The sequence below is a fragment of the Dermochelys coriacea genome, chromosome 8 (assembly GCF_009764565.3).
Source record: "Dermochelys coriacea isolate rDerCor1 chromosome 8, rDerCor1.pri.v4, whole genome shotgun sequence".
Taxonomy (NCBI): Eukaryota; Metazoa; Chordata; order Testudines; family Dermochelyidae; genus Dermochelys; species Dermochelys coriacea.
Window position 1 is genome coordinate 48,938,904 of NC_050075.1, and position 21,958 is coordinate 48,960,861.

Consider the following 21,958-nt stretch of genomic DNA (forward strand, 5'->3'; position numbering starts at 1 on the left):
CTTACAGATGAATCCAGAGGACTGGGGGGCGCAGGCAAGAAAAGCTCTGATCATCGAGAAAGCTTGACAACTCCGGATTCATTCCACCTCCCTCTACAAAGATTCTGCTCTAGTTGTGATAAAGCTGCATGTGGCTCTTTGAAAGCTGTCAGACATGCATTGTCGCTCCCACTGCCACTAATGCAGCCAATCACAGGAGAAGTTCCTGTGTATCATACAGGAGTGCAAACTCAGACGGCAGCCTGCCCACCCAAATCTCTCTGCTCTGTTTCCACACCTCTCAGCTGTAAGAGCACAGCAGGCCCTGCCAAAGGAACCACCAGTAGACATCCGCTCTCTGTGGAGCATGTAGGCTCAAGTGAATGGAAAAGGGACAGCAAAAAGATAAGGAGAAGATTGGCTTAAAAGGCTAGAAAAGTGGACCAACAAGAGAGAACAGAACAACTGTGCCATGATTTGGTGTAGTAGGGCATGGCAGGTGGGAACTTCCATGCGAGTGGGGGAGGCTTTCCCAGATGTCTGATGGACAGGTCTCCCTGACATGCTCAGGGTCTAACTAATCACCATATTTGGGGTAAGGAAGGAATTTTCCCCCAGCTCAGATTTGGCAGAGACCTTGAAGGTGTTTTGCCTCCCTCTGCAGTGTGGGGCACAGGTCACTTGCTAGTTTGAACTAGAGTAAATGGTGGATTCTCTGTCATTTGAAGTCTTTAAATCATGGTTTGAGGACTTCAATAACTCAGCCAGAGGTTATGGGTCTATTACAAGAGTAGGTGGGTGAAGTTCTGTAGCCTGCGATGAGCAGGAGGTTAGACTAGAAAATCATGATAGTCCCTTCTGGCCTTAAAGTCTGAGTCCAGAAGGAAGCTGGGAATTTCCAAGCCAAACTGGAGATTCAGTGAGTAGTGTTCTTCCATCTGAACCAATGCCTGGAGGTTGGAGATACCTTCTTTCAGTTGAGATGCAGCTGAGATTCTGACCAGCTGCAATCATTCCTAGCTGTCTTTCTCCTAATTTGCTTGAGTGCATGTGTGTCCTTTTAGTGAAAACCCAGCTTGCTGATTGGCAGTTGCTATATTGCCATGTTGGCAAGATATCTTCCTTTGTTATGCAGTGTTACTGTAGCTGGGTTGGTCCCAGGATATTAGAGAGACAATTTGGATGAGGTAATATCTTTTATTGGACCAACTTCTGTTGGAGAGAAAGACAAGTTTTTGAGCTTACACATAGCTCTTCTGACCAGGGTCTCTCAGGCAGAAGCAGCTCTGTCCTGCTGTGCACCCAGCTGCCAGGAGAGCGGCCAAACATGCTGTGGGGGGAGGCATAGGGAGAGAAGGACAGAGCCTCCCGCCCCTTCCCCCCCTCCCCATGCAGGTAACTTGGGATGGAGAGAGCGCGGTGGCCCCAGGCTGGCTGCAAGGCAGGGGGTGGTCACTGGGCAGAGGAGATGTGGGGTGATCATGTCCTCCCCTTTAGATTGTGTCCCCAAAGTATGGGGATGCACAAGTCATCTATACTGGAAGGTGGCCTTCCTGGTTGCCATTACTTCTGCCAGAAGGGTCTCCAAGATCCAAGTTCTTACTTCAGAACCATCGTACACTGTCTTCTTCAAGGACCAGGTTTCAGGTACAACTGCACCCGACCTTCCTACCAAAGGTGGTTTCGCAGTTCCATAGTAACCAGTATGTCTTCCTACCAGCCTTTTATCCAAAAACCACATGCTAACAGTGAGGAACCAGACACTTCACTCACTGGATGTTAGGCATGCACTAGCCTTTTACATAGAAAGGACTAAACCCTTTCAGAAATGCACTCAGCTTTTTGTAGCCATTGTAGAGAGAATGAAAGGCCTTCCAGTCTCAACACAGAATTTTATCATGGATCACTTCTTGTATCCACACATGCTGTGACCTAGTGAAGTTCCTGGCTCCTCCACTGACAGCCCATTCTACAAGGGCTCAAGCATCGGTGGCAGCGGCCCTGGCTCAAGTTCCGATTCAGGACATTTGTAGAGCGGCCGCGTGGTCATCAGTCCACGCTTTCACGTCCCACCGCCATCACCCAGCAAGCTAGAGACTATGCGGATTTCAGTCAAGCAATGTTACAGTCAGCATGCCAATGAACTCCGAACCCTCCACCTGTGGAACTGCTTGGGAGTCACCTACATTGGAATGGACATGAGCAAGCACTCAAAGAATTAAAAGCGATTACTAAACTTCCATAACTGTTGTTCTTTGAGATGTGTTGCTCATGTGCATTCCAAAACCGACCCTGCCTGCCTCTCTGTCTGAGTTAGCCAGCAAGAAGGAACTGAGAGGTCAGCAGGGCCCTTTTTACCAACTCTATGAGGGTGTGACTCCAGGGGGCACCAGAGCCAATCAGATGGATACCACCTAGTGAAAACTTTCTGGTGGCGGTACTCGGGGCGAGCACACACACCTACATTGGAATGGACGTGAGCAACACATCTCAAAGAACAACAGTTACGGAAGGTTAGTAACCATTTTTTGGTCAACATCTCTTGCTTTTTGAAAATACCACTTAGTCTGCACATGCCAATTTAAACTGGAAACCAAAAGATGTTGTGTGTATGTGTATATAATTTATATACTATCAAATAGATTTATAAGACAATAATCTGAGTGTCCAAAGATTTTACAAAGTATCAGAGAGGTAGCTGTGTTAGTCTGTATCCACAAAAACAACAAGGAGTCCGGTGGCACCTTAAAGACTAACAGATTTATTTGAGCATAAGCTTTCGTGGGTAAAAAACCCACTTCTTCAGATGCATTCGAAAGTTTATGCTCAAATAAATCTGTTAGTCTTTAAGGTGCCGCCAGACTCCTTGTTGTTCTTAAAGATTTTATAGACACTCGCTACGCCTCTTTTCACTCCCACCCAGCTGTTACCATGTCCTTTCCATGCATGTGAAAAACAAAACGATGAGAAAACAACATCTCTGGAGAACAGTGGTGGTTGTTGTCCATGCCATGGCCCCTATGTTAAGCACAGTCGCTCTTTGTTGGGAATAGAAATGCCAGCTGAGCATGTCATGGGTGGGGATTTGTTTTGTGTTTCTTTGCTTTAGACATGATGGGAATTCATGACTGGTTTGCATTTCTCCTAGAATTTCCCACTCCCTTTTAAAGGCAACACCTGCCTGTACTAGTTGTGACACTAGATTTATACTAACTACTACCACTGGCCACTATTGAGGCTGACCAGTGGAAGGTTGCTTTAATTCTTTCATGGGTTTTATCTACACTAGAGAAGTGAACCCCTGGTACATACTGCATGCAGATACTACAGTGATGAAGTGATCTAAGAACCTCTGTAGAATAGAACAGTAGCCAATCTAGTGGAATAGCACTGGTGTAAGTACTGTGGGTATGTATTAGCCATGCTAGTTTCAGTGAAGGTTGCTTGTAGCTTTGCCCCACATCCGTACTAGCATTGTATCATCATCACAGGTGCACTGTCCTCTGGATAACTGACCCACAGTTCTTGGCACTGCTCACCGAAGCAGTGGCTTGTGGAGGAATTCAAACTGGCCTTCAGGGAAGACATTGGAATTGTGGGAGAGGGGAGAAGTGACCAGATGTCCTGTTCTTTTTGCAGGTAATCTTGTTTTTCAGCTGTCTTGCAAATTTGGAGCCTTAAAACTGGCCCCTACTGTATGCTCGGCGGCTCCTCCTCCCTTGAAGCAGTGCTCTGGGAAACCATTCTCCACAGTCCCTGAGGGCAACAGCACTTCCAGTGAGCACGGGGCCCAGGGTGAGATGGGGTGAATGCAGGGAACAGGTTCCCCAGGAAGTATGTCTGACATATGGGCTCTTCTCTTCCCCACCCCCACCTCCAAACTTTGATAATCTGGTTACCTTCAAACTACCATAATTGCCTGGGAAGAGTTCCATAAATCTAAGGGTGCTAGCACCATTTCCTAGTCCTCTCAACATGGGGCCAAAGTGAATGCTCTGCTCTGGCTCCTGGTTCAGCAAAGAGAAGCCCCCAATCCAGCACTGGTGAAGCAGCAGCAAGCTGGCTTCAGTGGAGGATGTCGCAGTAGTAATTCTGGAGAGACAAGTGCTGAGGCAAGCGGTGCAGATTGCATGATGCACCTGCTTCCGCCATCCTTACCACCAGAAGCTAGTTACAAGGGCTTAGTATTATTTGTGGAACAGCTTTCAGTACTGATGCTGCGTTTACCCCCTCGAAAGGCCACCAGCCCTCTGTTTTCTATTTCCAAGTGCTCTATTTAACACAGAACAGGCAAAGTGTATGCAGCAGCTAGAGCAGCTTCCCCAAATGCCCTGGGGATGTGCTTCAGACTTGATCTGGAGGACAGTTCTAAAGCTGAGATGGGAGTTCATTCTCCAGGCCCAATCAGTCATTAGTTTTTTCTACTGAAGCTGCCAGCCAGAGAGAACACTTGTGATGAGGAATGTGTGGTTGGGTGGGAGTTCAGGTTCCAAATGCTTGCCCTTTAGGAACCTGGCTGTTGGCCATCACCCCTTCCCCCCCCCCAAAGCCACGTTTATCCCTAATTTATTTTTTCTTTTCCCGCTCTCCACCTCAGTCCCTGTCTGCATCACACACCAAGGTCCAAATTCTCTGCTGATGTAATTGAAATAATGGCATTATACCTAGAGAGAATTTGGCCCCAAGTTTCAGTCCTTAGCACGTTTTAATAGGCTTATTAATAAACCTCCATAATCAGGAGTTTATAAAAAAGAAACCCTGCCCCAGGGTTGTCATAGTAGGGAGAACTGTGCCATCTCAATCTGATGTTTCACTCCTTCCAATGTGGGAGTTTGTCCCTGAATTTCACAGAATTCTCAGCAGGCAACAGACGCTTTTGCCAGAGCTTCCAAAGGTGGCTGGAAAACAGTAGAGATGGGCCCAAGCTGCAAAAATCAGATCCAGGTTTGGATTTCAACACCACAAAACTCAGGCATGTTCAGGCTCTAGGGGTTTTGTTTAGATCACTACAAAGATAGGAGTTATTTTCAAAATTCAGCTCAAACCTGGGATATGAATCACACCCAGAGCCAAATACTCCAGGGATATCTTGAGACAGATTTTGTTACATAAGGCTCTGGTTTAGCTGTATGTGTAGAACAGCTTCAACAAGTGTCATAACAGCTTTATGGTAACCCCTTACACAAGCCAGCTGAGGGCTAAGGGAGTTGATTAGTTTCAAAGTCTAGTTTTAAAAATAGACATCATCGAGGAAAAATACTTACAAATTTCAACTGCAATTCATAACTTTGCTAGATACTGAAAATCATAGACTGTATAGAAACATTGGAATTATGGTTTATTACAACAATATATAACACACTTACACCCTCCCTCCCCACCCCCAATTCCCCCCCCCATGATTGGAGAGGTGTTAATGGGCCACTTCACCTTGAATGGTCTCTTGAAATTTGTGTTAACTACTTATGCTAAATAATTCTTCCGCCTCCTCTTTAGCTGTGACATTACATTTCCCAGACGGAAGAACTCTGTGGGCTTGGCTATACTTGCGAGTTAGAGCTCATTAACTCACGACACATCCCCACTGGCAAGGCACATCTAGTGCCTGGATTCTGTGGCTGGAGCACTCCTGGTAATCCACCTTGACGAGAGGCATAACGCTTGCTGCGCCCCAGCACCAGTGTGGATGCCCTGGACTGTTAGTGCACTCTGATCGGCCTCCAGAAGTGTCCCACAATGCCTGTTCTCGCCACTCTGGTCATCACTTTGAACTCTACTGCCCTACCCTCAGGTGACCAACCATCAGACCCCCCTTTTAAATTCTGTGGGAATTTTGAAAATCCCCTTCCTGTTTGCTCAGCAAGGGTGGAGTGCTGTCAGTGAATATTTTCGGGTCACCATGCTTTCACATGCTAGGCGATCCCCAGTATGGAGCAATGGCTAGGTTCTGGACCTCATCAGTGTTTGGTGGGAGGAAGCTGTCCAGTCCCAGCTGCACTCCAGCCGTAGAAATTATGATACCTTCGGCCAGATATCAAGGGACATGATGGAAAGGGGCTGTGACCGGGACGCACAGCTGTGCAGGATTAAAGTGAAGGAGCTGCAGAATGCCTACTGCAAAGCCAGTGAGATAAACAGGCGTTCCAGTGCTGCCCCTGCAACCTGCCATTTCTACAAAGAGCTGGACGCAATACTTGGGGGTGACCCCACCTCCACTCCGAGGACCACCATGGATACTTCACAGCCCAGTTCAACAAGGCAGGGGGAGGAGGAGGAAAGCAGGAGCGAGGATGCTGAGGATGAGGGAAACACCCCGAAATCCCTAGATGCATGCAGCCAGGAGCTGTTCTCAAGCCAGGAGAAAGGTAGCCAGTCACAGCAGCCAGTGCTTGGGAAAGGACAAACACCAGAGGAGGTGCCCGGTAAGTGGCTTTTATTTTGGGAAGGAAGTTGTTCAGTGCAGACTCTTGGGGCGAGAAGGGTTAGGGCTGCATGCATACCTAGAGGCGGAATAGGGCGTTGATGTGCTCCCTCACATCGCAGTAATCGGCCTCGGTGGTCTCTTCAAAGGTTTCATGCAGAAGCTGGGCAATGCACTTGCACAGATTCCTTGGGAGAGCTACTGTACTCCTTGTCCCAGGCAGGCTAACATGTCTGCACCACTGTGCCGTGAGGGGCGGGAGGACCATTGCTGCACACTGGCAAGCTGCATATGGGCCAGGGCGGAAGCCACATTGCAGTAGAAGACCTTCCCTTGCATCCCAGGTCACCCTCAGCAGCAAGATATCTTCCAGGACGAACTCCTGTGGAAAATGTGGGGACAATGTTCGGTATAGGGGCCCCCTGCAGCTATTAGCTCTCCCCAAGGCACAGAATCCCAGAGGACAGCACAGCCGTGAAACAATCAGTCCCCCTTGCCCCTGTGCTTGCTCACCATTTTGGGGCTCCTGTGGGTTATGTATGCTCACTTTGGGACGGGCAAATTCTGCTATTGTGTAGACTGTGCTTGTCTTTAAGTACAGGCGAATCATTGCTCTGTCTGTGTGAACAATGCTGCCTCTGTTAAGTGTTGCATTTTGCCTTTACAGATGCAACCTTGAGATCTCAGCTGTCTGTGTTATCACCGGCCGAAAGACTCCAAAGAATTAGGAAGAGGCCACGTAGAAGCAAACAGGACATGCTGCATAAAGTAACACAGCAGTCCCTTAATGAAAATCAAAAAGCGCAGGAGTGGCAGGAGAGTGAAAGGAGGGTCCGCCAGCAGAATGCGGATCACCGGCACTAAAGCACGGAGCGGCTGCTAAGCATTTGGAACACCAAGCGGACTCGATACAGGCGCTTATAGCCATGCAGGCGGAGCACTACCACGCCCACCTCTCCCTGCAGCCCTTGTCCCAAAACTCTTTCCCTTGTGCTACCATGTCGCCTCCAACCCACTTTCCCCCACATCCGGGTTCTTATCACCACCAGCTGCCTCCAACACCTGTAGCTTCACCACCCAGCCCTGCAAACTATGACCTTTACCCACTGCACTCAACCCCAATCACCATGCATTTTAGCCAGCCTGAAGTGCAGATTTCGTTGTACAGCACTCCAGACAGGAAGGCAGAGTATGATAACAAGACATATGCAAATCTGTGTTTGAGCCATTCACCGCACCGCCCTCTTGCCCTTTCTGTTTCCCAAGCAGTTGTTTCTTTCAATAAATGAATTTTCTTTTAAATAAATGGATTTTTTGGCTTTGAAAACATTCTTTATTATTGCATTAAGTAAAAGATATCTTTGCCTAGGAAAGCAACAGGCACTGCAAGTCAGTGTAGCAAACAGATTCCTACTAACATTGGAACCACCGCTCTTCACTCCTGCACAGGGCACCAAACATTACTGTTGGCTTTCAGCCTCAGATTGCTCCCTTAAAACATCCCTAATCCTTGCGGCCCCACACTGGGCGCCTGTAATAGCCCTACTCTCTTGCTGTTCAAATTCAGCCTCCAGGTGTAGAACCTCCAAGTTCCATGCCTGAGTGAATCTTTCACCCTTCCCTTCACACATGTTATGGAGGGTACAGCGTGTGGATATAACTGCGGGGATGTTGTCGTCGGCCAGGTCCAGCTTCCCATACAGACAGTGCTAGTGGCCCTTTAAACAGCCAAAAGCGCACTCCAGTTATTCTGCACTGACTCAGCCTGTTGTTGAACTGCTTCTTGCTGCTGTCAAGGCTCTCTGTGTAGGGTTTCATGAGCCACAGCATTAAAGGGTAAGCAGGGTCTCCAATTATCACAGTGGGCATTTTGACTTCCCCTACGGTGATCTTCTGGTCTGGGGAAAAAAGTCCCAGCTTGCAGTTTCCTGAACAGGCCAGTGTTCCAAAAGATGCGTGTGTCATGCACCTTTCTGGGCCAGCCTGCATTAATGTCAATGAAACGCCCCCAGTGATCCACAAGCACCTGGAGAACCATAGAGAAATACCCCTTCTAATTAACATACTCGGAGGCTAGGTGGGGTGGTGCCAGAATTGGAAGATGCGTCTCATCTATCGCCCCTCCGCAGTTAGGGAAACCCATTGTGCAAAGCCAGCCACAATGTCATGCACGTTATCCAGAGTCATGGTTCTTCTGAGCAGGATGTGATTAATGACCCTGCAAACTTGCATCAACACGATTCTAACGGTCAACTTTCCCACTCCAAACTGGTTAGCGACAAATCGGTAGCTGTCTGGAGTTGCCAGCTTCCAGATTGCAATAGGCGCTTCTCCACCAGCAGGGCAGCTCTCAATCTCATGTCCTTGCGCCGCAGGGTGGGGGCGAGCTCAGCACACAGTCCCATGGAAGTGGCTTATCCTCATCCGAGAGTTCTGCAGCCACTGCTCATCATCCCAGACTTGCATGATGATGTGAACCCACCACTCAGTGCTTGTTTCCCAGGCCCAAAAGCAGCATTCCACAGTGGTGAGCATGTCCGTGAATGCCACAAGCAATCTCATGTCTTATGCATTACGCGAGTTGACATCATCGTTGAACTCCTCACTGTCAGTTTGTAGCTTAAGAAGTAACTCGACTGCCAAACGTGACGTGTTGGCGAGACTCATCAGCATACTCCTCAGCAGTTCAGGCTCCATTCCCGCAGACCAAAAGGGAAGACAGAGTGTGCAGTACAAAAAACGTTGAAAGATGGCGCCAAATGTGGTCGGAAGCACAGGGATTGCGGGGATGCGAAGCGATGCATCACAGGGCATTGGGACAGGGCCCAGAATGCCCCACCTCCCTGCCCCGTTCCCACAAGCCACAGTGCCAGAATGCGAAGAGGTGCTCTGTGGGATAGCTGCCCATAATGCACCACTCCCAATGCCGCTGCAAGTGCCGCAAATGTGGTCATGCCAGTGCGCTTGTTCCTGTCAGTGTGGACACACTGCAGCGCTTTCCCTACTGCATTCTCCGAAGGCAGGTTTAACTCCCAGCCGTCTACATCTGCAAGTGTAACCACGCCCTGTGTAAGATCAAAAGCTTGTCTCTCTCACCAGCAGAAGTTGATCCAATAAAAGATTCTACTTCTCTCACTTTGTGTCTCTAAATTCAGCTGACACATCCATGAAAGATGAACAAGAAATGTTTCAAAATGCACTGCAGTATACACAGCTAGAGTCTATCTTACTATCGACCTCTAGCACCAACCTCCTTTAGTCAAATCCATTACAGGGGGAAGTTATTTGTGTATAGTTCTGTCTTTGTCAGGAGAACTTAGAGCCAAATTCACATCAGTGGGCACAGCCAAGTCAATGGAAGTTACACAAAGATTGGATTTGACCTACGGCCTTGAAATTAATGAGCCAGGTCCCATACCAGGCATGCTGCAACATGTGAGCAAGAGGTGGGGTTATTTGGGGTGGGTGTTGAAGACAACCAATGAGACCAATAGGGGAGAGCATGACTAGAATGTTATGTTTTTCATAACAGTAGTTCCCACCAATAGGAGTGGGATGGAATTTGCCGATAAAACACAGATATAAACGCTGAAACACAGCACTGGGAGAGTGTACACAGCTTGGAGAAAGGAACAGGAACATAACAGCTAGAGGGGAAGAAGGATAATAGGGCATAGACTTCAAAACGTAAGTGTCTTGTCCAATTTTGCATCCACTTTCTAACAGTGGGTGCCCATTGAATGGCATGGCCAGGCTGCTCTCCCTCCCCACTGTTTCTGTAGGAAACCCTCTGTGACAGTCCCCAGTGTTCTTCTCTCCCTGACCCCACCGTGAATGCTGTGAGAGAACAGCCAGCCCATGTGAGATAGCAGCAGCGGGATGGAGTATGTAGATGGGGCAGACTTGCCTTAAAGCTGGAGAAGAAGTGGAATCCTCAGGGGAAGAAAAAAGTTCCTAATCTCCGGTCTAATGGGCAAAGGGAAAGTCATATAAATCAGTAACAGAGGGAAACCCAGCTAAAGTTTACAGTAGATCTAACTGTAAAGCTGCAACTAACTATAAATGCTGGTGCTGTTGTTCCCATTTGGAGAACTGTCTGTAAATGCCAGGACTATTGCATGTTGGAACATATTTTTTTGTCCTGTGGTCCATTGTCTCATTATGCTTAGTCATGCTCTGTTCTTTGCATTTCATAAGCAGTGTTTGCTGTAACTAGCACACAAAGGTTCCACTTATATTCAGGAATTAACAGCATTGGCCAGAGTGTTAGACCATGTGATGAGTTTTGGGGGCAGAAAGGATGGTGAAGTCAATGCCAGGGGGAGAGACGCTTTCTACTCCAGTGTCCAAGAGAAGTGGGAGCATGAGAGAGAATTCCTTAAATAATCAGAAATGACTAAGTGCTTTTCATCAAAGAGCAGTGAGAAAAGCAGTGCTGAAACCTAGGAGAAAGGGGAGAGATGGCAGAGATACAGTGTCACTGCCACTGAATCAGGAATAGACAGGGCTTAAACCCCCAAATACACTGTCAAGTCTGATCCTGGGCTGATTACATCTGCTTCTGACACATATCTTTGGAGTCTGTCACTCTTTTCTTATGCCTTGATAACCTGTGTATCATTTATTGTGCTATAGAAGTGTATGTGTATTACAGTTGGATCTTCTTGACTGGCCCATTTGATAAGCAGCCTGCCTGCAGAACTGAGATGATCCCACTGCATCTGTTTGCGGGCAGAGCGTAGATATCGTGCCTGGCATTCCCTGAAGCTAAATCACAGGAGTTTACAGATGCATCTTGAGGTTTATGGGGATCACTGTCTTGCGGTGTGACTCTCTGATGCCTGCATGCTAGTTCCCTGCTCTGTTGTGACTGCTTAAAGCAGCTGCTCTTAATTTAGTAGAAGCTTTTAAATGCTTGAGTGCTCTGTACACTGCTTATTTGAAGGGTAATATGTGAAATCAATATGAATAATTTACTTTTCTAAAGCATCTTTCATCCTGAAGGATCCCAGAGGGCTTTACAAACTAATATACAAATTATGTAGGCTCAGTGCAGCCACCTCTGAGGTGGAACATAGCAGCTGATTATCAGCACACAGCAATGCTACAGAACAGTTTAAGACAGGAAGTATAAATAAATGCCATCTCTGTTTAAAGCAAGAGGGGAAATTTAGGGATGGAAAATTAATCAAGAGAGAAATTGACTAGGTCAAAGAGATTAGAGTTCCCATTCTTGCAAAAGTGCCCATAATCTTTGAGACAATAAACTGGTCTTATTTATATTTGTAAAGTGCCATGTAAACGAGTATAATATACTATGTAAAATACTATAAGGCAGGGGTCAGCAACCTTTCAGAAGTGGTGTGTCGAGTCTTCATTTATTCACTCTAATTTAAGGTTTCACGTGCCAGTAATAATAATCCATGCGATCCATGCTGAGCTGCCCCCCCTCTTGGCCGTCTGCACCCTTCAGTGCCCCAGGCTGGGGCCAGAGGGCTACAGCTGGGGGTGGCTACAGAGCCCCGGGCCGGCGGCTGGGACCCCAGTCAGCAGCAGAGCCTCCCGCATGGTTGGCGGGGACCCGGGGCCGGCAGTGGGCTGAGCAGGGCCAGCGGCCGGAACCCCAGATGGCAGGGGGCCAGCAGCCGGTACCCCAGGCCAGCGCAGAGACCCCAGACCGGCCAGGACCCGGGGCTGGCAGCAGCCTGAGTGGGGCTGGCAGACGGAACCCCAGGCCAGCAGCGGAGCCCCCGGGAATGGTGTCCAGGACCCGGCGGGCAGTGTGATAAGGCATGATATAAAAGATTTCTAATAAATAACTACTTATGGGTTCTTTACCGACTACAAATGATCCAGATCCTCAGTACTTTGTCTCATCTGAAATATACGACTGTCAGTCAGCAGCACAATGTACAGTAGAACCTCACAGTTACGAACACCTTGGGAATGGAGGTTGTTCGTAACTCTGAACAAAGCATTATGGCTGTAAACTTTTGAAAGAACAGCTGAACATTGACTAAATACAGCTTTGAAACTGTACAATGCAGAAAAAAATGCTGCTTTTAACCATCTTAATTAAATGAAACAAGCACAGAAAGTTTCCTTACTTTGTAAAATCTTCCTTTTTTAAACTTTCCCTTTATTTTGTTTAGTAGCTTACGTTTAACACAGTAATGTACCATATTTATCTTTTTTTTTTTTTTTTGGTCTGTGCTGCTGCCTGATTGAATACTTCTGGTTCCAAATGAGTTGTATGGTTGACCAGTTAGTTCGTAACTCTGGTGTTTGTGACTCTGAGGTTCTACTGTATTGCTTTGAGCCTCTGAGAATCAAGATGATTGCCTAATTGGCACATTATTTGTCTTAGTCTCCACCAATGTGTTCCTTTTTGGGGAATTTACTCTATCAAAGAGCAGAGCTCTGTAGAATATGGTGTAGTGTGGTATTGCCAATGGTAAGCATTCAAATTATGAGCAAGCCCCTTAAAAATCATGAGATCTTTTTTTAAAAAGCATTGTTTTCATTTGTTCCCAAAAGTTCATGTTTCAGGGCTTCAGATGGCCACCAGCAGGGGTCAGGATGGGATTCCACTACCTCCACCCAAAGCATTCTAGGTTTTTGTTTTGATCTCCTTCTTCTGAAGCATCAGAGATTGCCCTGACCGGAGATGGGACACTGGATGGGGAGGCCAGGGCTCTGAGGTAGTACTGAGCATTCTCTTTCTGGTGCTTGACTGGCTAGTTCTTGCTCACATGCTCAGGGTCTAGGCATATGTGGAGTGGGGAAGAAATTTTCACTCAGGTCAGATTGGCAGTGATCTGGGCAGGGAGGGTGGAGAGTTTTGCCCTACACTGCAGTATGTGGGTGTGGGTCACTTGCGAGGATTATCTGGGTGTAGCTCAGTTAATCATTTCTCTGCCATGGGCACTGATGCATCTCGGTCCCTCCTGTTCTCCACCTGTGGCACATAACATTCTAGTCTCCTGTGGGCTGTAATACTTCGGTCTCATTTCAGTTGTTGGGTTTGGTGTGTGGGTGCTGAGTGGTGGTGGTGCCCTGTGATAAACAAGAGGTCAGACTACATGATGTGATGGTTCCTTCTGGCCTTCAAGTCTGACTTTTTCTGTTTTTTTAGACTTCCAGAGTTCATGTTTTCAAGATTTTCTCTGCCTAGGGCTAGAAACTCCCGTTAAAATATTGTTGAGATTCTCACATGACTCCAGGAGCTGGAGCTTTAAGAAAAACAAAAGAGTTTGCAACACTATAGTGTGGACTTTACACCTCTTGATTTCTTGTGCCTAGAACATAAACCTCACTCCCAGGAGGAGGAGGTCTAATGTTTTGTCTCCAGACCTCATCTTCAATGAGAGGTTGAAAAGGCAGAGGTTTCCTCTTGACAGACATCATCTTTTTAATATTACAAATCAGCTTGGAGGAAAATACCTTACTTTTAATGAACCAGTATGATGATGGAACGTGGAAGCTCTCCCCTTTGGGCTTTCACAGTGAATGGACATCTGGAACACTTGCCCAAAGAAGGGCTGGTTTGGGTGGGTCGAATAGGAAAAGAGAATTTGGGGGTAGGAGTGGCGTGTCATGGAGGCATGCCTGTGTAGCACCCCACCCCTCAATGGGTGTGGATCACACATGGGCAGGTTTTGATAGCTGGCAGCAATGTGGAGAAAGGTCGAGAAGGCTGCACATTCCTTCCTTATATTTCCCAAGCCGAGTCAGCATTCGCCAGCATGCAATAGCTGAACTGATGTAGTACACTGATGACCTTGTCTTGCTGGCTAAGTTTGGTGAGTCATGGCAGTTGATGGTCGATCTGGTCAGGCCAGAGGCAGTGTGCATTGGTGTGGTTATTAATCCAGATGAAACTAAATCCCTGGCCATTACTATCAAGCAGCCTCCAGCTCCAGAGTACAACCATTAACCTATCTGGTCCAGACATCAAGCAGGTGGCGACTGTCAAATATTTGGGTAACATTATCAACAGTGTTGGGAATGCTTGAAATGCCATGTTTCACACGCTTCAGCAGCCTCCCTGGGGATGTCTTGACGTCACACTTGCTATGAAGCTGCTGTTCTATAGAACCACGCTTATGCCAACTCTGCAGTACGGAAGAGAAACGTGGGCACTGAGGAAGGTGCAGAACTCCAGAAATACGATTTTCATTTTTGACGGTTCCATCAACTGCTTCGTATCAAGTGGCAGGACAAGATCAGAAATGAGGATATTCTAAGCTGAACGCAGCAACTGTCTCCACCAGCATGAGTTTCGCTTGGGATATTTCTTGGTACAGAGGTATTATTAGAATGGTAAATCAATTCATTCTAAAGCATGTTTATTGAGGAACGATGCGACACAGCAGGTGATCACACGGGCACCAAAAACTTTGGTGGCACAATAAGATTGCCAGTGATTCATAGACACTAAATATACAGCTAGACCACCTTAAACACCTTGCCAGAGATCAATTCAGGTGGTGCTCAGTTTGCAAGGGGGCCACATCCCAGAGGGATTTGCCAGGATGATGATGAGTAACAGAGTTGCTTGGAGATTTGCTTCGTGCCAGAATTTCTGGCTCCACGTAGATCTCCTTCAATATGTGACTTTCTGGTGGGCAGCCACCTTAGTTTCACCGATGGGGAAAACGATGTGCATGGGGTAGTCCCTGAGGCACCAGTGGAGCTATCCAGCCTGGTGACAGAGTCACAGGTTCATCTGCCCAATAGTTCCTTCTGGGCTGAAAGGATTTCAAAGACACGGACAAAACACAGTGGGGTAACTGAACAGGCTAGCTGTAAAAAACAGAGATATTCCCAGATTTCAGGGAAAGTCATCCTAACTAACAAGTTTCCAGATCACAGGCCTTGGTTTTCATGGGGGATGTCAATCACCCTGATCTGGGAGAGCAATACAGCATCTGGGAGAGCAATACAGCAGTGCACAGACAATCCAGGAAGTTTTTGGAGAGTGTTGGGGACAACTTCCTGGTGCAAGTGCTGGAGGAACTAACTAGGGGCTGTGCTCCTCTTGACCTGCTGCTCACAAACAGGAAAGAATTGGTAGGGGAAGTAGAAGTGGGTAACAAGCTGGGCAGCAGTGATCATGAGATGGTCAAGTTCAGGATCCTGACAAAAGGAAGAAAGGAGAGCAGCAGAATACGGATGCTGGACTTCAGAAAAGCAGACTTTGACTCCCTCAGGGAACTGATGGGCAGAATCCCCTTGGAGGCTAATATGAGGGGGAAAGGAGTCCAGGAGAGCTGGCTGTATTTTAAAGAAGCCTTATTGAGGATGCAGGAACAAACCATCCTGATGTGCAGAAAGAATAGCAAATATGGCAGGCGACCAGCTTGGCTTAACAGAAATCTTCAATGAGCTTAAACACAAGAAACTTACAAATAGTGGAAACTTGGACAGATGACTAGGGAGCAGTTAAAAATATTGCTCGAGTATGCCGGGCTGTAATCAGGAAGGCCAAAGCACAATTGTAGTTGCAGCTAGCAAGGGATGTGAAGGGTAACAAGAAGGGTTTCTACTGGTATTGTAGCAGCAAGAAGGTGGTCAGGGAAAGTGTGGGAGCCTCACTGAATGATGTGGAAAAAGCTGAAGTACTCGTTGTTGGGTTTTTTTGCCTTGGTCTTCACAGACAAGGTCAGCTCCCAGACTCCTGCACTGGGCAGCATAGTATGGGGAGGAGATGAGCAGCCCTCAGTGGTGAAAGAACAGGTTAAGGACTATTTAGAAAAGCTGGACATGCACAAGTCCATGGGGCCGGATGCGATGCATCTGAGGGTTCTGAGGGAGTTGACTGATCTGATTGCAGAGCCATTGGCAATTATCTTTGAATACTCGAGGTGATCAGGGGAGGTCCTGGATAACTGGAAAAAGGCTAATGTAGTACCCATCTTTAAAAAAGGGAAGAAGGAGAATCTACGGAACTACAGACCGGGTCAGCCTCACCTCAGTCCCTGGAAAAATCATGGAGCAGGTCCTCAAGGAATCCATTTTGAAGCACCTGGAGGTGATCAGGAACAGTCAACATGGATTCATCAAGGGCAAGTAATGCCTGATCAACCTGATTGCCTTCTATGATGAGATAACTGGCTCTATGGATATGGGGAAAGCGGTGGATGATGATATACTTTGACTTTAGCAAAGCTTTTGATATGGTCTCCCACAGTATTCTTGCCAGCAAGTTAAAGAAGTATGGATTGGATGAATGGACTGTAAGGTGGATAGAAAGCGGGCTAGATCGTCAGGCTCAACAGGTAGTGATCAAGGGCTTAGTGTTTAGTTGGCAGCTGATATCAAGTGGAGTGCCCTAAGGGTCGGTCCTGGGGCTGGTTTTGTTCAACATCTTCATTAATGATCTGGATGATGGGATGGATTTCACCCTCAGCAAGTTCATGGATGACACTAAGTTGGGGGAGAGGTAGATACACTGGAGGGTAGGGATAGGGTCCAGATTGACCTAGACAAATTGGAGGATTGAGCCAAAAGAAATCTGATGAGGTTCAACAAGAACAAGTGCAGAGTCCTGCACTCAGGATGGAAGAATCCCATGCACTGCTACAGGCTGGGGACTGACTGGCTAAGCGGCAGTTCTGCAGAAAAGGACTTGGGGATTATAGTGGACGAGAAGCTGGATATGAGTCAACAGTGTGCCTTTGTTGCCAAGAAGGCTAACAGTATATTGGGCTTCATTAGTAGGAGCATTGCCAGCAGATTGAGGGGAGTGATTATTCCATCCACTCATTCGGCACTGGTGAGGCCACATCTGGAGTATTGCATCCAGTTCTCTCCCCCTCCTCACACACACACACAGAAAGGTTGTGGACAAATTGGAGAGAGTCCAGTGGAGGACAACAAAAATGATTAGGGGACTGGGGCACATAACTTACAAAGAGAGGCTGCGGGAACTGGGTTTATTTAGTCTGCAGAAGAGAAGAGTGAGGGGGCATTTGATAGCAGCCTTCAACTACCTAAAGGGGAGTTCCAAAGAGGATGGAGCTAGGCTATTCTCAGTGGTGGCAGATGACATAACAAGGAGCAATGATCTCAAGTTGCAGTGAGGGAGGTCTAGACTGGATATTAGGAAAAACTACTTCACCAGGAGGGTGGTGAAGCACTGGAATGGGTTACCTAAGGAGGTGGTGGAATCTCCATCCTTAGAGGTTTTTAAGGCCTGGTTTGGCAAAGCCCTGACTGGGATGATTTAATTGGGATTGGTCCTGCTTTGAGCAGGGGGTTGGACTAGATGACCTCCTGAGGTCTCTTCCAACTCCAATCTTCTATGATCTCTCTGTTCTTCCTCCACTCTAGGCAGAAGTGCTCAATCTAGTGGCAGTGCTAAAAGGTTAGAGATTTTGTGCAGGCCTGAGAAAACCAACCCTGGAAGCCTGAGATTAGGGAAGAAATCTTGATCCCTTGCACTGTGGGTTACTCAGTGCCAATGAACTTTTTTCTTTCAGCTCAGGAGAGATGATCAAGTCCTTCAAAAAGAGATTTTTGTCACTGGACCTGCAGTCACCCAGGTGGTGCTCAACAGAGATCACGGTAAATGCTAGTTGCTGGGGAGATCTCTATATCAGAAGCTAAGGGGTATTGTTCTTGATGGGCAGATCCTTGCAGAAATAAACTAATTAGTGCTGTCAGCGAAGAAGCCATGCAAGAAGAAAACTGCACTGAACATCTGGAGCTATAGGGCAGTAGCCAAATATCTCTGACCTTGCCTACACTAGAAAGGGTTCATGGGTGCAGCTGTCCTTGCAAATCCACCAGTGTAAACGCAGCTCACATAGACAAGAGAGTGCTTTTGCCAGTACAGCTTTTGTTCCTGTAACTGGGTGAGGAGGGGGGGATTGGGCTGAAGCCAATGCCGTGGGGGGCGGGCGGGGCTGTGATGGTTTGGCAACTGGGGGGTGCCTTGTTAGGGGCATGTGACTTGTTGGGGGAAAGGGTGTGGGAGTGTATGGCTGCTGAGATGGGCCTGTGAGGGGCACACTCCCAGGGAGGTGATTTTGCAGGAAGATGAGGGGTTGATTGGGACATTTCACTGACCTGGAAATAAAAGCCACATCTTCACTAACTCTTGTAACCTTATATCTGTTTCAGGTGCAAGATTATGAGCTGCGTCACTATGAGACGGCCAAATGGGCTAGCACAGTAATTAAAGGAAAGATGCAGAAGGAGGCACTGCGCCAGGGCTTCTGGAAACTCTTCTATTACATTCAGGGGAAGAATGAGAAAGGTATGAAGTCACCCAGATTTGGAACAGTCATTGGGAAACCCCTGGACCCAGCTCTCTAATTGTGGTCAGGGCACAAAGGAGACTGAGCTGGGAACAGCAAAGGTTCAGGGAGCTCTGGGGGATAGGAAGTACTCTAGAAATTTCAGAGATGCTTTCCTGGTGTGGGTGAGTTAATGCATCAGTATTTTTCTTGTCTGCAAAGGGGTGCCCTTTTGGGCTGTTTCCCGTCATCCAGGGTGAGCTGCCCTATGCCTGGTGGGGGAGGAATGGGAACCTCAGAATGGGGGAGAAGAGAAGGAAGAGACAGAGTGTCTCTGTTCCTCCAGGGGTGTGCGTGATGGGAGTTGGGGAGGATCAGGGGCTGCGTGGAGGAAATGGAGATGCTTACTAGGGAAGTATTCACAGGCAATAGGGAGAAGCACTGATGGATGAGAGCATCATGATGGGTATTCACATACCATGGGAATGGGCAGCAGAATGAATCCCTGAGCCAAACCTGGTGAAAGGGCTTGTGGCAGGAGTAGTCCCTGCTGGACTGTGGAGATGGTGCTGCAGGAACACAGCTGCCTCTGCCCTGAGTATTGAAGCCCCTCTTTGACATTGTCCCCAGTGGCTGCAGGTCCCAAGGTAGCATCCACCCTCTGCCTCTGCTTGCGGCTGGTGTGAGACAGGACCTTTCTTATCCTCATTCTTACAGAGATGAAGATTGAGATGACTGTGCCAGTGACGTACCTGGTGAAATCTGGTTGCAGACTTCAAGGTCTCATTCTTTGTGCCGTTCGAGCATCAAGACCCCCCTCCCCCCCGCCACAGCCCCAGACATCTTCATCGAGGAGCGGAAGGGAGAGGCCATCTTTGTCAGGTAGCACCCTTCTGTCTCTTCTTTGGGAGAGGAGACTGAGTAAAGCATGAACAGGGTGCTGGTGCCTGCAGTTTCACCCTTTGCAGTTCAATACCATGTCTGGGAAAGAGAAACCCTCCAGAGAGCACCCTGTTCCTCACTCCCTTCATTTGTGAAGCTCAAAAGCTTGTCTCTTTCACCAACAGAAGTGGTGAAAATAAACAGCTAGCACTGTGTGTCCAGGCAACTCTGCAAAATGCCAGCCGGGGCCATTATATATACACACATATGTGCCTGGTCACACCATTACATGCTGGATGAATCCCTGACTGTAGTTACACATGACCCTTAGCTACAGAACATGAAGCCAGATCTCAAACACCTCACAGTTTGGGGTTGTCTGGATTCAGGCTGCTGGTTCAGCCTATTTTAAAGATGAAGCCCCTACATGAAATTCAGCTCCAGGTCTGGTTTCAGATCTGCCCTCACTGTGGCTCTGGCGTTCTGGTTTGGGCTACTAGGAGCCAGCTGAACATTTCAGAATTTGGATCCTTCCCCTCTAAAGCTTGGGGTATTTGGATTGGGCTTATCTCTAACTGCAAGGTTTGCATTGTTAAAACTCCAACACAGTGTTACAGAGCCCCTCGCTCCACTGGCCTCCCCCAGGTCCTTTGGGGGGTTTGCCTCTCTGGAGAAATATGCTGAGGAAGCCCAGGCACTGGCAAGAATCCTAAAGAATACAGGTCATTCATTCCATGAAGACTTTATTACATGGCTGGCTATGACAGTCCCTTCAAGCTCTTCAATAGGCACAATGAAGTGTGGTATTTCAAGAAGTAATACTGGAGTGTTGGATGAAGACAGACCTTGCTTGTGCCTTTTGCTTCCATGACTTTGTATGTACTGAAGAGAGACTCTACTCATATAGATTTGTGTATGTGCTAACCAGTGTGAAGAGACCTCCCCATTCCATTTTACCTAGGACTATAGATCAGACATTGGCTTCAAAAACCTGCATCTCAAATTTATGTGCTCCTTATGCAGAAGGCTGCCTTTGTTTTGAAATTTTAGAGTCCATTCAGACCTGCTGCTCTCTCAGGGCTGGCAGGTGTCTCCCTAAATGCATAGAACATAAGGAACAGCTGTTATGTGGAAGTGTGTAATTTGTGACAGTGAGTTAGAAAAATCCCCTAAAGATGACTGCTGCTGCTCTAACTGCTACTGTGTCTGAAGGTGAAGCTATGGTGGAGGACAAAGCTTACTGCCTTGTCAATAAGGTTTGATGACACTTGCATCCAAGCGTAGTCACTGTTGTGGATGCTTGTTTTACCCTGTCCTCAGCAGTGGGACACCCATTTTTGGAACCATCTAACAGCAATTGTTAAACCCAGTTATTTTCAGAGCAATGACCCAGGCAGGTGGATACATACTGGAGGAAGCTACTGGTGCTAGCATTAAATATACCAGCTTGTGCCACCTGTTTGTCTTCAGGCGGAAGATTAACCATTTGCACAATAGGTGTTTTTCCATTTACCCTGAGTATGGTATTAATCACTCTAGATGAGGAACTGAGATTTACAGATGCTAAATCTTTCATTTACACTAGTCTCTTAATGACTTCTCTTTATAAAATAGTATGTGTACCTGTTAACTGCTGTACTTAAAACAGTAAGAATGGCTTTTTTAGAGCGACTTATCCTGTGCAATAATTTAGGAGCAAAAAAAAAAAATCAATGTCTTCTGATCCTTTGCTGTTTTATATGTGAACAATGTCAAACCACTGGAACAGTTTTTATAGTGGGGGTGGTGAGAGACATTGAACCAAATGGTAAACCTTAAGTGATGGAAACCACTTCAAGTCAGGAGCTATGTATCGCAAAGCTCTGCTGAAGATATGCTGCATCTCTTCTAGAGCTGTTTGTAGAGCTTCACCCTGGACTGTCAATTTGCAGCAGCCAGAGGGCCTTGGCTAGAGACTTGATCAATATTATAGTAACAGCTCGAGTCCCTAGATCAGGGCTCTACTGTACAGAGGTCTGTGCTAAAGAGTTTTGTTTTAGCCCACAGGCACTCTTAAAAGCAGTAGATCTGAATTAGGTTATCACTAAGGGAGGGATGTGAACAAATCACATGTTCATGACTATCCCCCTCCCTGTAATAGCAGTGCTAGTGAGAGGACACTAGCAGCACATACATTTGCCAATTGCAGCAGAGGTGGAAGCAGCTAGATGTGGAATGCAACTTAAGTTACCTAAATAGCACTACTACTACTGGAGTCAGTCAAGCTCATCTTATTTTTAAGCCCATTTCCTTTTCAGATTTTTTCCTCCTTCTGTACTGAAAGTGCTGTACTAACTAGCATAGGTTGTTTATATTCACATCAGTTCCAGAGACAGCAGGGAGTCTACATGGTTAGAAGAAGACTTAGAACAGTTTTAAGTTCAGGGTGCATTCT

The 21,958-nt window shown here is 47.2% G+C and overlaps 1 pseudogene; it reads left to right on the forward strand.

Annotated features, from left to right (window-relative positions):
• The first annotated feature begins 49 nt into the window (after nucleotides 1–49).
• Nucleotides 50–21,251, forward strand: LOC119859820 (annotated as a pseudogene).
• Nucleotides 21,252–21,958: the final 707 nt, after the last annotated feature.